This window comes from Haematobia irritans, chromosome 2 (assembly GCF_050003625.1).
Source record: "Haematobia irritans isolate KBUSLIRL chromosome 2, ASM5000362v1, whole genome shotgun sequence".
Lineage (NCBI taxonomy): Eukaryota > Metazoa > Arthropoda > Insecta > Diptera > Muscidae > Haematobia > Haematobia irritans.
Genome location: NC_134398.1, coordinates 69,026,134 through 69,044,891, shown reverse-complemented (window position 1 = coordinate 69,044,891; position 18,758 = coordinate 69,026,134). Strand labels below are relative to the sequence as shown.

Sequence of the window (18,758 nt, the reverse complement as noted above, 5' to 3'; positions counted from 1 at the left end):
GGCAGATAGCGTTGAGGCTGCTTCGGTGGAGTCTGCTATCCCGGCGAAGTCTATCTTAAATAAATGGAATAAATGGAAATCAAGCATCCAATGAAGCAAACAAACTAGGACCGGGGAAAAAGGGGAAGTCCAGCCCCAAGCATTAAAATCTACAATGCCAACGTAAAACAGTTAATTGACAAATATAGGTTCCATGACAGGGTCATTGATATGTTAAATTCGACTTGTTACCTATGAATAGGAGCATTTAAACCACCGATTGGTGAAAAAACAGTGAACCCACCAGGAAGAAAACTTTGGGTTAATTTTAGAAAATTTTGAATATTTGTAGAAAATTTTAACTAAACAGTATTACAAACGTTGGCATCACGTCGATGTCATACAAATAAGTAAATATTTGTCGACAAATTCAAGAAAATTTATTAGACATAACTAAGTTTTTCACTTGTTAAGGAAAATTTTGTAGTTTGAAGGAAAAACGTGGAGTTCAAAATTGCAAGAATGTCTTTAGTGACATACGAAGTTCATGATGGACGCATTTTTGGTAAAGTTTACAAATTTAAAGAAATTCTGAACTATTTTGTGGAAGACAGGAATTTAGTTAATCGTAATGCTTTATCTCAGTATATTTTTTTCCTCGGTTATAGTTAATTTAACTAACGTGCACAAAAAATTATTAGAGTAAAGGAAACTTCCTCCAAACATAATAATTCCATGAACTAAAATAAAGTTAAATTGGCTTTAGTGAAATAGAGAGTTCACTTTTTTTGAGTGTGTGAAATCAGAAAAGCCGGTGCAGGGCTGGCCTTACCAGGAGATATAATACATAAGTTTAGGCATTTTAAGAACTGTAAGATATTTACGCTAGAAGTATATATACGAATAGAATATACAAACATTGCAATATATACGTGCTTCCTGCAAAATAGGTTTGGGACATATGTTAGAGAACCGATTGTTTTGGGGGCGTACTCATTCCAAACACCTTTTGGTAAAAAACTATAACACTAAAATATATAACTATTTTTTAAACTCTATTTGAGCCATAAGCCTATGTTATGTTTCGCTGAAGGCATTAGGTGCTTAATCAACCTTAAGTATCCCGACACCGACTCTCGAAAAACATCGAATACAGTATTAACAATTAGCAATAACTTTGGAATTACATATTCATTTGGGCGAAAACACAATGAGGGAAAAAATAAGACAACTTATTTTTTCCGAAACGAAATCGCCCTTAAAAATTTTAACAAGTACTGGTATATTAAACATTATTGCAAAAAACTGTATTATGTGGAGAAACAAATTAAAAGATAAATAGAATGAATTACTATGCGCACAGACTAGACTGATCAAAACCGGGGGACCGGTTTATCTTCTTACACCGATAGTCGGTTTTCGTGAGAATCCCATTTTCGGTGGATCGACAGAACCGGTGTTTTCAATGCCTGAACAACCGGCTTTCGGTTTCTATATTCTCATTGTAAAATTGTCAAGTTAATGCCAAATTTAGGCAAATACATCTGAGTGTTTAAATAAACTGCAATGAAAACGCTTCCAAATTTGTGTCCAACTTTTAATAAATTATCGAATTATTTTTTTGTTGAATACCCAGGGGAACAACATTGAATTGTTTTTGTATTGATTTGAAATGTATAGCAAATTTTTAGTATTTTGATGTCGCTAAATCCAAATCTGCACTTGGTTTTTTTTCTATCAGCTCGATTTTTCTAGATATACCGTTATGTTAAAAAATAGGGCACTCCCGCTACATATATTGGAATAACTTGAAAACGGTTCAACATATTAAATTAACAAGTATATACAGCAGTAAGTTCGGCCGGGCCGAATCTTAAATACCCACCACCATGAATCAAATATTAGGACTTCCTTTGAAATTTCAGGGAGGGTTGAGGACAGATCAAGCAGAGCAGTTCAACCAGCACACTTCCTGAAGATAAATTTAAAGATTTTACCTATGAAGACTATATCAGATTCTGGATTTATAAGAACCATTTTTGTTTGAGTTTTAGAGGAATCAGTAACATCTCTTGTAAGTGTGCAAGAAAATTATAAAATAACGTCTTGATTTGAAATCTTAAATCTGTACATTTTCACCCGAGGAGTAAAATCTGGAAATTTTACATTGAGTTTCAAGCAATTTTCGTGATCAGTGCGCCTTCTATACCCTCATGAAATGAAATCGGTCTATATGGAGGCCTTACCAAATGGACCGATAAAAACTTAATCCAATATACGTTTTTGTAAGCCTAAAATACCAGAATATTTACAATTCCAGGCAAATCGGATAAAACTACGGTTTCTATAAGCCCAAGACCCCAAATCGGGAGGTCGGTTTATATGGGGACCATACCAAAACATGGACCGATGCTCACCATTTTTGGCACACCTCTTTATGGTTCTAAAATGCCTCTAGATTTTCAATTTCAGGTAAATTGAATAAAAATTTACATTGTTTTTCAATTTTGCACACTCAAAACAAAGTTTACTTGGATCCAAAAATTTTGATCTTGCCCAAATGATTTTGGTATTGATTCCGAGCCAAAGACCTATCTGCCTTTAAGTCTAGGGCCAATAAAATTAAAATTAGGTATCCTAATCTCATTTATCAAATTTTCATTCTCTCTTCGAGGTTTATTAATAAAGGTACTCACGTACAAACAAATGCCAGTTTAAGAGCCTGTTTCGGTATGGCGAACGAGCTCTATCGATCGACTGAAATGGAAACAAACAGCTGAATTCACAACCAAAAATCAGCTGTTTCTATGCATTTAAGTCGATCGATAGACCTCGTTCGACATACAGAAACAGGCTGTAAAAATCCAAATTATAAAACTTTAAATCAAAGACGATGAATCCTCAAAATAAGACTTAGCCTATATTTAAAGCGTTTTTTTTCTTAAATCTAAAGTTTCAATATTTCAGTTGATTTAAGGACAATTTCTTTATATCAAAAATGTGTTTCTTTACTTTAAGGAAAATTAGCTTTAGTTCAAAGACATGCGACTTTAACGGAGGGACGCCAATTTACAAAATTTGTGTCCCAAATTTAATGAAACAAATTTTTGAAGCAAAGATTATAAACTTTATTTTAATTAAAATTTCATTATTTTAAAAAAATTGTCCTTAATATTTTGTACATTTCACATCCTAAAATTTAGATTGCGTAATCTTTAATATCACGTAAATATTTTTTTCAGTGCAAGTAGTTTTAGAGATACCATTCAAGTTTTGAAAAAAATTGAGATTTTTAACAAAAAAAATTTTTTTTGATCTTTAAAAATTCCCAAAAAAATAAAAATTCCCTTTAAGCCGTGTTTACATTGTTTTAAAATTGTCCAAGTAGGTTTGAAGATATCAGTATTTCAGTTGATTTAAGGACAATTTCTTTATATCAAAAATGTGTTTCTTTACTTTAAGGAAAATTAGCTTTAGTTCAAAGACATGCGACTTTAACGGAGGGACGCCAATTTACAAAATTTGTGTCCCAAATTTAATGAAACAAATTTTTGAAGCAAAGATTATAAACTTTATTTTAATTAAAATTTCATTATTTTAAAAAAATTGTCCTTAATATTTTGTACATTTCACATCCTAAAATTTAGATTGCGTAATCTTTAATATCACGTAAATATTTTTTTCAGTGCAAGTAGTTTTAGAGATACCATTCAAGTTTTGAAAAAAATTGAGATTTTTAACAAAAAAAATTTTTTTTGATCTTTAAAAATTCCCAAAAAAATAAAAATTCCCTTTAAGCCGTGTTTACATTGTTTTAAAATTGTCCAAGTAGGTTTGAAGATATCGTTAAATTTTTGTCATAACATGAAAGAAAAAATGTTTGGACTAAGGTCAACTTAACTTTAATTCAGTAAAATTCCTTAAAATTAATGAAATTGTCTTTAAACTTGGCCTTTTGCATCTTCACTACAAAGCAAAAAAGCAAATTTTTAAAGACGTTTTTTGCTTGAAACATAGCATATTTTCTTATTAAATAGCTTGAGATAGCTTTTTTTTTGTTTGTATGTATTAGTTCCTTTATTCTTCAATATTTCGCAATTACGTTGAATTGCTTCATCAGGAGTAGATCTACAATAAAATTGATTGATATTTTTAATCACGACATATACATTATTTGTAACAAAAATTTGTCAAATAATTAAAGATTTTAACACATGTATATCAACAAGTGTCAGGAGAACAGGGCATACTTATTTTTTATACCCTCCATCATAGGATCGGGGTATATTAACTTTGTCATTCCGTTTGTAACACATCGAAATATTGCTCTAAGACCCCATAAAGTATATATATTCTGGGTCGTGGTGAAATTCTGAGTTGATCTAAGCATGTCCGTCCGTCCGTCTGTTGAAATCACGCTAACTTCCGAACGACACAAGCTATCGACTTGAAACTTGGCACAAGTAGTTGTTATCAATGTAGGTCGAATGGTATTGAAAATGGGCCATATCGGTACACTTTTACGTATAGCCCCCATATAAAGGGACCCTCAGATTTGGCTTGTGGAGCCTCTAACAGAAGCATATTTCATCCGATCCGGCTGAAATTTGGTACATGGGGTTGGTATATGGTCTCTAACAACCATGCAAAAATTGGTCCATATCGGTCCTTAATTATATATAGCCCCCATATAAACCGATCCCCAGATTTGGCTTGTGGAGCCTCTAAGAGAAGCATATTTCATCCGATCCGGCTGAAATTTGCTACATGGTGTTGGTATATAGTCTCTAACAACCATGCAAAAATTGGTCCATATCGGTCCTTAATTATATATAGCCCCCATATAAACCGATCCCCAGATTTGGCTTGTGGAGCCTCTAAGAGAAGCATATTTCATCCGATCCGGCTGAAATTTGGTACATGGTGTTGGTATATGGTCTCTAACAATCATGCAAAAATTGGTCCACATCGGTCCATAATTATATATAGCCCCCATATAAACCGATCTCCAGATTTGGCTTGCGAAGCCTCAAAGAGAAGCAAATTACATCCGGTCCGGCTGAAATTTGGTACATGGTATTGGTATATGGTCTCTAGCAACCGTGCAAAAATTGGTCCACATCGGTCCATAATTATATATAGCGCACATATAAACCGATCCCCAGATTTGGGTTGCGGAGCCTCTAAGAGAAGCAAATTTCATTCGATCCGGTATTGGTATTGGTATATGGTCTCTAGCAACCGTGCAAAAATTGGTGCATATCGGTCCATAATTATATATAGCCCCCATATAAAACGTTCTCCAGATTTGACGTCCGGAGCCTCTTGCAGGAGCAAAATTCATCCGATCCGGTTCAAATTAGGAACGTTGTGTTAGTATATGGTCGCTAACAAACATACCAAAATTTGTCCAATCACACAAAAATTGGTACATATCGGTTCATAATCATGGTTGCCACTAGAGCCAAAAATAATCTACCAAAATTTTATTTCTATAGAAAATTTTGTCAAAATTTTATTTCTATAGAAAATTTTGTCAAAATTTTATTTCTAGAGAAAATTTTGTTCAAATTTTATTCGGTTCATAATCATGGTTGCCACTCGAGCCAAAAATAATCTACCAAGATTTTATTTCTATAGAAAATTTTGTCAAAAGTTTATTTCTATAGAAAATTTTGTTAAAATTTTATTTCTGTAGACATTTTTGTCAAAATTTTCTTTCTATAGAAAATTTTGTGAAAATTTTTATTTCTATAGAAAATTTTGTGAAAATTTTATTTCTATAGAAAATTTTGTTAAAATTTTATTTCTGTAGAAAATTTTGTCAAAATGTTATGTCTACTTTGTCAAACTGAATTATGTACGTATTGGATCGATCTTTTTTGATTTAATATATACCACGTATGGACCTACATACAATTTGGAAGATGGTGTTAGGAGGTTTTAAGATACCTTGCCATCGGCAAGCGTTACCGCAACTTAAGTAATTCGATTGTGGGTGGCAGTGTTTAGAAGAAGTCTCTACGCAATCCATGATGGAGGGTACATAAGCTTCGGCCTGGCCGAACTTACGACCGTATATACTTGTTATTTTTTATTTATTTATTTATTTCAAAAAGACTTTCATTATACACTTACATATAAATAACATTCAAGTGGAAATACAACAACAACAACACAAAGCTTAAACTAGAGTAGTATCACTACGTTCGTCAGTTACTTTTAATGAACTGATTTCCCTCTTCCCAATAAACACAAACGTTTGAAAAATACTAAAATTCAATAATTTTTCAAACATTTTTTCAAAGGATTAGGGTAATATACAAGTTAAGAAATTGTTGAGAAAATCGGGTTCTCAACAAAAAAAAACAGACGTTGCCCTCAACAGTAAAATTCAACACATCAGCAATGATTTCTCAATTGTAATCCTCAAATTGAAATGCATCGCTACTCAATAATTTCTCAATCAGTTTTCAATATTTTCTAACCACATTTTTTTATATTCAATCCCAGTTCTTTTTTTATACCCTCCACCATAGGATGGGGGTATATTAACTTTGTCATTCCGTTTGTAACACATCGAAATATTGCGCTAAGACCCCATAAAGTATATATATTCTGGGTCGTGGTGAAATTCTGAGTCGATCTAAGCATGTCCGTCCGTCCGTCTGTCCGTCTGTCCGTCTGTCCGTCTGTCCGGCTGTCCGTCCGTCTGTGGAAATCACGCTAACTTCCGAACGAAACAAGCTATCGACTTGAAACTTGGCACAAGTAGTTGTTATTGATGTAGGTCGGATGGTATTGAAAATCGGCCATATCGGACCACGTTTACGTATAGCCCCCATATAAACCGATCCCCAAATTTGGCTTGGGGAGCCTCCCGGAGCAGCAAAATTCATCCGATCCGGTTGAAATTTGGTACCTGATGTTAGTATACGGCCTCTAACAACCATGCAAAAATTGGTCCATATCGGTCCATAATTATATATAGCTCCCATATAAACCGATCCCCAGATTTGACCTCCGGAGCCTCTTGGAGGAGCAAAATTCATCCGATCCGGTTGAAATTTAGTACGTGGTCTTAGTATACGGTCTCTAACACCCATGCAAAAATTAGTTCATGTCGGTCCATAATTATATATAGCCCCCATATAAACCGATCCCCAGATTTGACCTCCGGAGCCTCTTGGAGGTGAAAAATTCATCCGATCCGGTTTAAATGTGGTACCTGATGTTAGTATACGGTCTCTAACAACCATGCAAAAATTGGTCCATATCGGTCCATAATTATATATAGCCCCCATATAAACCGATCCCCAGATTTGACCTCCGGAGCCTCTTGGAGGGGCAAAATTCATCCGATCCTGTTGAAATTTGGTACCTCATGTTAGTATACGGCCTCTAACAACCATGCAAAAATTGGTCCATATCGGTTCATAATTATATATAGCTCCCATATAAACCGATCCCCAGATTTGAACTCCGGAGCCTCTTGGAGGAGCAAAATTCATCCGATCCAATTGAAATTTAGTACGTGGTGTTAGTATATAGTCTCTAACAACCATGCAAAAATTGGTCCATATCGGTTCATAATTATATATAGCTCCCATATAAACCGGTCCCCAGATTTGACCTCAGGAGCCTCTTGGAGGAGCGAAATTCATCCGATCCAGTTGAAATTTGGTACATGGTGTTAGTATATGGATCTAACAACCATGCAAAAATTGGTCCATATCGGTCCATAATTATATATAGCAAAAGTCATCCGATGCGGTTGAAATTTGGTACATTTTGTCAATATATGGCCTCTAACAGCCATGTAAAAATTGGTCAATATCGGTCTTTAGTTATATATAGCCGATGACTTATTACACAAAAATTAGTCCACGTCGCCAAAAATAATCTACCAAAACTTTATTCCCATAGAAAATTTTGTCAAATTTTATTACTATAGAAAGTTGTGTCAAAATTTCATTTCTATAGAAAGTTTTGTCAAACGTTTATTTCTATAGAAATGTTTGTCAAAATTTTATTTCCATAGAAAGTTTTGTCAAAATTTTATTTTTATAGAAAATTTTGTAAAAAATTTATTTCTGTAGAAAATTTTGTCAACATTTTATTTCTATACAAAATTTTGTCAACATTTGACTTCCATAGAAAATTTTGTCAGCATTTTATTTCTATAGAAAATTTTGTCAAGTTTTTATTTCTATAGAAAATTTTGTCAAAATTTTATTTCTATAGAAAATTTTGTCAAGTTTTCATTTCTATAGAAAATTTTGTCAAACTATATTATATACGTATTTAATCGGCCTTTTTATACCCTCCACCATAGGATGGGGGTATATTAACTTTGTCATTCCGTTTGTAACACATCGAAATATTGCGCTAAGACCCCATAAAGTATATATATTCTGGGTCGTGGTGAAATTCTGAGTCGATCTAAGCATGTCCGTCCGTCCGTCCGTCTGTCCGTCTGTCCGGCTGTCCGTCCGTCTGTGGAAATCACGCTAACTTCCGAACGAAACAAGCTATCGACTTGAAACTTGGCACAAGTAGTTGTTATTGATGTAGGTCGGATGGTATTGAAAATCGGCCATATCGGACCACGTTTACGTATAGCCCCCATATAAACCGATCCCCAAATTTGGCTTGGGGAGCCTCCCGGAGCAGCAAAATTCATCCGATCCGGTTGAAATTTGGTACCTGATGTTAGTATACGGCCTCTAACAACCATGCAAAAATTGGTCCATATCGGTCCATAATTATATATAGCTCCCATATAAACCGATCCCCAGATTTGACCTCCGGAGCCTCTTGGAGGAGCAAAATTCATCCGATCCGGTTGAAATTTAGTACGTGGTCTTAGTATACGGTCTCTAACACCCATGCAAAAATTAGTTCATGTCGGTCCATAATTATATATAGCCCCCATATAAACCGATCCCCAGATTTGACCTCCGGAGCCTCTTGGAGGTGAAAAATTCATCCGATCCGGTTTAAATGTGGTACCTGATGTTAGTATACGGTCTCTAACAACCATGCAAAAATTGGTCCATATCGGTCCATAATTATATATAGCCCCCATATAAACCGATCCCCAGATTTGACCTCCGGAGCCTCTTGGAGGGGCAAAATTCATCCGATCCTGTTGAAATTTGGTACCTCATGTTAGTATACGGCCTCTAACAACCATGCAAAAATTGGTCCATATCGGTTCATAATTATATATAGCTCCCATATAAACCGATCCCCAGATTTGAACTCCGGAGCCTCTTGGAGGAGCAAAATTCATCCGATCCAATTGAAATTTAGTACGTGGTGTTAGTATATAGTCTCTAACAACCATGCAAAAATTGGTCCATATCGGTTCATAATTATATATAGCTCCCATATAAACCGGTCCCCAGATTTGACCTCAGGAGCCTCTTGGAGGAGCGAAATTCATCCGATCCAGTTGAAATTTGGTACATGGTGTTAGTATATGGTATCTAACAACCATGCAAAAATTGGTCCATATCGGTCCATAATTATATATAGCAAAAGTCATCCGATGCGGTTGAAATTTGGTACATTTTGTCAATATATGGCCTCTAACAGCCATGTAAAAATTGGTCAATATCGGTCTTTAGTTATATATAGCCGATGACTTATTACACAAAAATTAGTCCACGTCGCCAAAAATAATCTACCAAAACTTTATTCCCATAGAAAATTTTGTCAAATTTTATTACTATAGAAAGTTGTGTCAAAATTTCATTTCTATAGAAAGTTTTGTCAAACGTTTATTTCTATAGAAATGTTTGTCAAAATTTTATTTCCATAGAAAGTTTTGTCAAAATTTTATTTTTATAGAAAATTTTGTAAAAAATTTATTTCTGTAGAAAATTTTGTCAACATTTTATTTCTATACAAAATTTTGTCAACATTTGACTTCCATAGAAAATTTTGTCAGCATTTTATTTCTATAGAAAATTTTGTCAAGTTTTTATTTCTATAGAAAATTTTGTCAAAATTTTATTTCTATAGAAAATTTTGTCAAGTTTTCATTTCTATAGAAAATTTTGTCAAACTATATTATATACGTATTTAATCGGCCTTTTTTTGTTTAATATATACCCCGTATGGGCTAACTTACAATTTAGAAGACAGTGTTAAAAAGTTTTGCGATACCTTGCCATCGGCAAGTGTTATCGCAACCCAAGTAATTCGATTGTGGATGACAGCCTTTAGTAGAAGTTCCTACGCAATCCATGGTGGAGGGTACATAAGATTCGGCCTGGCCGAACTTACGGCCGTATATACTTGTTTTTTTTTATTTAAGTCTATAGATACAATATCCTTACAGACTAATAATAATACTACATAACATATATACAACAATAAAAAAAATGGGAAATATATTATAAATTGTCATTCATTCATTCAAATAAAGAATCATTTTACGTTTTAGCATATTTCTATCCTCAGAAAGATTAATAATATGATAATACTTATTAAAATCATCACATAGGTGGCGAAGAGAATCATTATTTGCAAACTCTCTTTGGAAGTAAGTTATACTTAATAAACGGAAGTTCCTAGACTAATACGACTCAAAATAAAACTCGAAATAATTTTCCCATGTATAATATTCATAATAAACGTGATATTTAACATTTTTCTTCGACTAATTAATGACGGAAGTTTAATTTGTTCAAGTCTATATTTGTATGAAGGTAGTGTAAGATATGCCCATCCTCGTTTTCTCAGGCAAAAAATAAGGTATTGTTTTTGAACTGATTCAATTTTATCCGAATATATTTTATAAACAGGGTCCCATATAACTGAGCCATATTCTAGGGTAGTACGAACAAGAGAAATGTACAGACTTTTAGTGACACAGTGATCATCAAATTCTTTACACCATCTCTTCATGAAACCAAGCGAGCTGTATGCTTTATTAATCATCATAGTTAAATGTTGTTTAAAATTTAATCTATTATCTAAAAGAATACCAAGATCAAGAAAAGTCTCAACCCTATCAAGTTCACGACTGTAAAGAAAGTAACTAGTATCAATGCGTTTAACTCTATAAAATGACATATGCTTACACTTTGAGATATTTAATTTCATCAAATTTATATCACACCACACTAAGAAATTGTCAAGATCAGACTGTAATAGAGTTTGGTCAATAGGGTCATTAAATGAATAGAAGATTTTGACATCATCAGCATACATTAATACATGTGCATTTTTAATCACAAAGGGTAAGTCATTTATAAAGATTGTAAAAAGGACAGGTCCAAGATGACTACCTTGAGGAACTCCAGATATTACATCAAATTGATTAGAAAAAACATTCCTAAATCTCACTCTCTGAATGCGTCCTATTAAATAGGAACTGATCCACTTTAACAAGGAAGAAGAGAAGCCAAGTTGTTGTAGTTTTCGTAATAGAAGCATATGATTAACTTTATCAAACGCCTTGCTAAAATCTGTGTATATTACATCAGTTTGTTTACCCATCCTAAAACCATCATTGACTAGTGTCGTTAATTCTAAAATATTCTAACTGAAGGTCAACGCTAAATTTCTAGGGATTTTGTATAATTTATTAATTTTTTTCGGTAAAAAGTATAATAATATTAAAAATAACACTAATAATATAAAAACAATAATATAATACCAATCCAAACAAAATTATCTTATTAAACGTATTAATAATTAAAACTATCAATACAACTTTAAATATCTTGAACATTTTTCCATGTATAATTCGATTTCCTCCATAATGTTGGTGTCACATAACTATTTATTAATTAATATGCTGGCAATTTGAAATAATTACTATCGAGGAACTTGCTGACCTGCGTGTTAGAATAGATTCCTGCAAGAGCAATTCAGAAAATAACAAACTGATGACGGGATGTAAATTGATGTAATGCCCATTTTCATCCAGAAGTTTTTTGATATGGGAATTGTTGCACTTTGTTTTAATTGGTTTCACTTTGAAAGTTTTCTGGAAACTTTTCTTTGTTGATTCCTTCGGCATTTTTTCATCGACCAACATCTTCCAAGAATATAGCATGCAATGGTTTTAGTTTTCTGCAAAACAACCGAGTTTAGTGATTCCCATTATGTTTTCTTTTCACTTTTTAATTTGACTTTCCAAATATAGTTAACTTTTTGGATTAATTTCATTCTATTGTCAAAAATATTTCATATTTTTGTATTTCTTCCAGCTGACCACGTACTTCGTGGCACAAAATGTATTCAAAAGCACAAAATTCGATTTCCTCCAGAACGGTGGTGTCACAAAATTGTTATAAAACTCATTAAAATTCGGGCAATTTGCAAGGCACGTGCTGGCCAGAGAGTTAGAATAAATATCCAGCAATATGAATTCACAAAATAGCAAATTAAACCGATGATGCGATGTAAATTAAAATATCGATGTGATGTGAAATACCATCCAGTAGTTGTTGATATGGGAAGCATAAATACCAAGTTTAATTGGTTGCACTTTGATTCGTGGAAACTTTATCTTTTCAATAAGCCACTATAATTTTTCATCGATCAGCCTCTTAATGTTTCCAAGAATGCAGCATCCAAATCACCAAATATTTTAGTTGTCTGCAAAGAGATTTGAGTTTAGTGACTTCCTTAAAGTATTCATTTCATGTTTTATTTTTACTTACCAATTATTATAAAATATTTTGAGTAATTTCAGTTGATTATCAAAAAATTTCCACATTTTTTATTTCTTCCACGAACTTCGTTGCACAAAGTAGTATTGAAAACCACGTGTTTTTTTTTGTTGCATTTCAAGGTAGTGTTTTGTCAAAGTTTTCTCCAATTATCTTCAACACATTTTCAAAGTTTTCGTCAACATTTTGGCGGTTTGGAAGTAATTCGCAAACAATTTGAAAATGTATTGAAGATTACCTGTTTCAAGTCAAGTTGAATTTATGTTGCAAATTATATTTACCCTCAAGGCCGGTATGCACCTCTAGCGAAAAATTTCATTTCCATAAGAAATGCATTGCTATTTATGCTAACGAAATTTTCGGTAGCGTTCAATTTCGTAAGCTGGTACGCACCTCTAATGAAAATAACAGGGTTGTCAAAAGCATATTTTGGCAGCAAACATTTAATTTATTACAATCATTGTGTGCGTAAAAGTTTTAAAAGGTCTGTAAATAATAAACAATTTATTTCCGAAAATTTCGCTAGAGGTGCATACCGGCCTTCAAACTGAAAAGGTGTTGCATTTGAAAAACGCGCATCCTGTGTTTATTGGGTTGCTTTCTCTGATGCTGAGTACTTGTGTATCTACACTCAAAAAAAGTGAACTCTCTATTTCACTAAAGCCAATTTAACTTTATTTTAGTTCATGGAATTATTATGTTTGGAGAAAGTTGCCTTTACTTTAATAATTTTTTGTTTACGTTAGTTAAATTAACTAAAACCGAGGAAAAAAATATACTCAAATGAAGCATAAAGATTAACTAAATTCGTGTATTCCACAAAATAGTTCAGAATTTCTTTAAATTTGTAAATTTTACCAAAAATGCATCCATCGTGAACTTCGTATGTCACTAAAGACATTCTTGCAATTTTCAACTCCAAATTTTTTCTTCAAACTACAAAATTTTCTTTAACAAGTGAAAAAAACTTAGTTATGTCTAATAAATTGTCTTTTATTTGTCGAAAAATATTTACTTATTTTTATGACATCGGCGTGATGCCAACGTTTGTAATACTGTTTAGTTAAAATTTTCTACAAATATTCAAAATTTTCTAAAATTAACCGAAAGTTTTCTTCCTGATGGGTTCACTGTTTTTTCAGTGTACGTTCCGATTTTTTTTGACAAAACAAAAAAAGTGCCCGTAATGCGAAAATGATAAACAAAACTCATGCTTTTTTATACCCTCCATCATAGAATGGGGGTATATTAACTTTCTCATTTCGTTTGTAACACATCGAAATATTGCTCTAAGACCCCATAAAGTATATATATTCTGGGTCGTGGTGAAATTCTGAGTCGATCCAAGCATGTCCGTCCGTCTGTCTGTTGAAATCACGCTAACTTTCGAACGAAACAAGCTATCGACTTGAAACTTGGCACAAGTAGTTGTTATCCATGTAGGTCGGATGGTATTGAAAATGGGCCATATCGGTCCACTTTTACGTATAGCCCCCATATAAAGGGACCCTCAGATTTGGCTTGTGGAGCCTCTAACAGAAGCATATTTCATCCGATCCGACTGAAATTTGGTATATGGTGTTGGTATATGGTCTCTAACAACCATGCAAAAATTGGTTCACATCGGTCCATAATTATATATAGCCCCCATATAAACCGATCCCCAGATTTGGCTTGCGGAGCCTAAAAGAGAAGCACATTTCATCCGATCTGGCTGAAATTTGGTACATGGTGTTTGTATATGGTATCTAACAACCATGCAAAAATTGGTTCACATCGGTCCATAATTATATATAGCCCCCATATAAACCGATCCCCAGATTTGGCTTGCGGAGCCTCAAAGAGAAGAAAATTTCATCCGATCCGGCTGAAATTTGGTACATGATGTTGGTATATGGTCTCTAACAACCATGAAAAAATTGGTCCATATAGGTCCTTAATTATATATAGCCCCCATATAAACCGATCCCCAGATTTGGCCTGTGGAGCCTCAAAGAGAAGCAAATTTCATCCGATCCGGCTGAAATTTGGTACATGGTATTCGTATATGGTCTCTAACAACCGTGCAAAAATTGGTCCACATCGGTCCATAATTATATATGGCGCCCATATAAACCGATCCCCAGATTTGGGTTGCGGAGCCTCAAAGAAAAGCAAATTTCATCCGATCCGCCTGAAATTTGGTACATGATATTGGTACATGGTCTCTAACAACCATGCAAAAATTGGTCCACATCGGTTCATAATTATATGTAGCCCCCATATAAACCGATCCCCAGATTTGGCTTGCGAAGTCTCCAAGAGAAGCAAATTTCATCCAATCCGGTTGTAATTTGGAACATGGTGTTAGTATATAATCTTTAACAACCGTGCCAGAATTGGTCCATATCGGTCCATAATTATATAGAGCCCCCATATAAAACATTCTCTTGGAGGAGCAAAATTCATCCGATCCGGTTCAAATTAGGCACGTGGTGTTAGTATATGGTCGCTAACAACCATACCAAAATTGGTCCAATCACACAAAAATTGGTCCATATCGGTTCATAATCATGGTTGCCACTAGAGCCAAAAATAATCTACCAAAATTTTATTTCTATAGAAAATTTTGTCAAAATTTTATTTCTATAGAAAATTTTGTCAAAATTTTATTTCTAGAGAAAATTTTGTTCAAATTTTATTCGGTTCATAATAAAATTTTCATCATTGTCAAAATTTTATTTCTATAGAAAATTTTGTCAACATTTTATTTCTATAGAAAATTTTGTTCAAATTTTATTCGGTTCATAATCATGGTTGCCACTCGAGCCAAAAATAATCTACCAGGATTTTATTTCTATAGAAAATTTTGTCAAAAGTTTATTTCTATAGAAAATTTTGTTAAAATTTTATTGCTGTAGAAATTTTTGTCAAAATTTTATTTCTATAGAAAATTTTGTCAAAATTTTATTTCTAGAGAAAATTTTGTTCAAATTTTATTCGGTTCATAATAAAATTTTCATCATTGTCAAAATTTTATTTCTATAGAAAATTTTGTCAACATTTTATTTCTATAGAAAATTTTGTTCAAATTTTATTCGGTTCATAATCATGGTTGCCACTCGAGCCAAAAATAATCTACCAGGATTTTATTTCTATAGAAAATTTTGTCAAAAGTTTATTTCTATAGAAAATTTTGTTAAAATTTTATTGCTGTAGAAATTTTTGTCAAAATTTTCTTTCTATAGAAAGTTTTGTCAAAATTTTATTTCTAGAGAAAATTTTGTTAAAATTTTATTCGGTTCATAATAAAATTTTCATCATTGTCAAAATTTTATTTCTATAGAAAATTTTGTCAACATTTTATTTCTATAGAAAATTTTGTTCAAATTTTATTCGGTTCATAATCATGGTTGCCACTCGAGCCAAAAATAATCTACCAGGATTTTATTTCTATAGAAAATTTTGTCAAAAGTTTATTTCTATAGAAAATTTTGTTAAAATTTTATTGCTGTAGAAATTTTTGTCAAAATTTTCTTTCTATAGAAAGTTTTGTCAAAATTTTTATTTCTATAGAAAATTTTGTGAAAATTTTATTTCTATAGAAAATTTAGTTAAAATTTTATTCTGTAGAAAATTTTGTCAAAATTTTATGTCTACTTTGTCAAACTGAATACGTATATATATTGGATCGATCTTTTTTGATTTAATATATACCACGTATGGACCTACATACAATTTGGAAGATGGTGTTAGGAGGTTTTAAGATACCTTGCCATCGGCAAGCGTTACCGCAACTTATGTAATTCGATTGTGGGTGGCAGTGTTTAGAAGAAGGTTCTACGCAATCCATGATGGAGGGTACATAAGCTTCGGCCTGGCCGAACTTACGGCCGTATATACTTGTTTTAATGTCTTTTCTCTTGGTTCCGAATGAATTTTCTCTTCGAATACTCATTTTAGTCTTTTTACTTAAGCATATACAATTTTTGGCGGTCTTATATCACAACCTATATATGTTTACTCAAAATTTGTAAATTTATACTTGTTTATATTCACACATAGTAGTTTTCCAATCTTAAATGGATTTTTTTTTGTGTATATATATTTTTATGGCGCCAATTGGTTACTTTCATTATTTTACTTCCAGCATACACTTTATGTCTCTCTTTCTAAACACATATATGTTTATAGTCTATTTCTAAATTAATATATGTTTGCATCCAAACATATTATATTTACAAACATTTTATGTCCCAGACATAATATATTCTAACATATTAACATATATGTCCCAAACATATTATGCTAGTTTATGAACATTATATGCTTGCACTTAAAAATATGGTGTTTAAAAATTTGAGTTCCAAACATATAATTTTTACACCCAAACATATGAAAAACAGTCTTTTTCGTCCGTGTACAGTCAACCACAACTTGTGACAACCTACAGAAACTGGTTTCAAGGAGACAACAACAATTCTAACGCGTGCATTAGTAGTGTTTTTTCTAGTTTTACGACGGGCTCTTCGTTCGTTATTATTTTTCATGTTAAGGTGTGTACTATGTTCTGTTTTCGAGTTGAAAACCACTTTATTTTCGCGATTACTTTTCCTTAAATAATCAAAATTGTAAATGATAACAAACATATTCCCATAATATCTTGCCGAAATTTAGAGGAACAAGAAACAGTGCATCAATTGAATTAATTTATCTGCTTTATATTGAACTGTTTTAATAAAGTAACCGCGAAAATTTCAACTCGAAAAGCGAACATAGTACTTACCTTTAGCCTGATACTCAAAACAGGAGATTAACGTCCAAATGCATGATATTCTAATTTACAATTAATTATTATCCGAGCTTTACGGACAAAGTAAATTAAGGAGTCATTGAAAAGAAAACGCCAGATACAAATATATACACGCCTAGACTGTACACTAGATAGGGTCACGGCCTAAAGGAAAAAAAAGTTGATGCGGTCACCCCCCAGTTTTGTAGCATTTTCGAAGACAATTTCAGAACACCAAAACTTTTTTTTCGTGCACCCTACGACCCCCGAAATACAATTTATTGTGCTGTGTCGTCATTTGAAGTCCAATCGAAAAGAAACGCATATCGTTGTTCGTGGTTGATCAGGGGCTATATTTCGTGCATTGGTCATTTTTGACTCCGACGTCAAATTTGATTTTTTTTATTTCGCTTCGTATATCCCTATGATGCTCATTTCTGGTAACCATTATAAAGATCTTAACAAAATATGGAACTTTTGCTTTTGAAGTATTTACTTATATTCATAAACAAAAAAGTTACAGAGATTTTAAAAAGTCAACGAAGTTCATGATAGACGCCTTTTTGGTAAAATTTACAAATTTAAAGAAATTCTAAACTATTTTGTGGAATACACGAATTTAGTTAATCTTTATGCTTCATTTGAGTATATTTTTTACCTCGGTTTTAGTTAATTTAACTAACGTAAACAAAAAATTATTAAAGTAAAGGCAACTTTCTCCAAACATAATAATTCCATGAACTAAAATAAAGTTAAATTGGCTTTAGTGAAATAGAGAGTTCACTTTTTTTTTGAGTGCACATCAACTTTTTTTCCTGACCCTATCTACTGTACACACCCTCAAAAAATCGCTTCTCTAACATATGTTCCAAACATATTTTGCTGGAAGCACATTTTTTTGTAATACTACAATGTTGAAGAAATTATTCAATTTTATAAATTTGTTAAATTTTACCTTTCGCCTGGACGGAGAATCGAACCGAGGACCATACAGTTTGTAAGCCAACACACTATCCACACAGAAAAAAATTGCCGTAGTTAAACTAACGCCAAATTTAACTTCTTTTTATTGCAAAAAAATATTTGTTTGTAGTTCAATTTTATTATTTTTTCGAAACTTTCCACAATGAAATTTTCGTTTTTTTAAGTATGTATGAAACATTTTATGAACTAAACGCGAGTATAAAGTTCAATGACCGTTCACATAAGTTCATTTTTGACTAAAACAAATGAACAATTTCGTACGATTCCCAAAAATAGTAAGAATGATCTACTGTATGGTTAAAATGGTCATGATTTGGCGCCAATGATTTTCT

The 18,758-nt window shown here is 32.6% G+C and overlaps 1 protein-coding gene across 7 annotated transcripts in view; it reads left to right on the top strand.

Annotated features, from left to right (window-relative positions):
• Nucleotides 1–18,758, top strand: part of LOC142225441 (acyl-coenzyme A diphosphatase NUDT19-like) — a 147,702-nt gene that overhangs the window by 66,210 nt on the left and 62,734 nt on the right. The gene's annotated exons all lie outside the window — the stretch shown is intronic.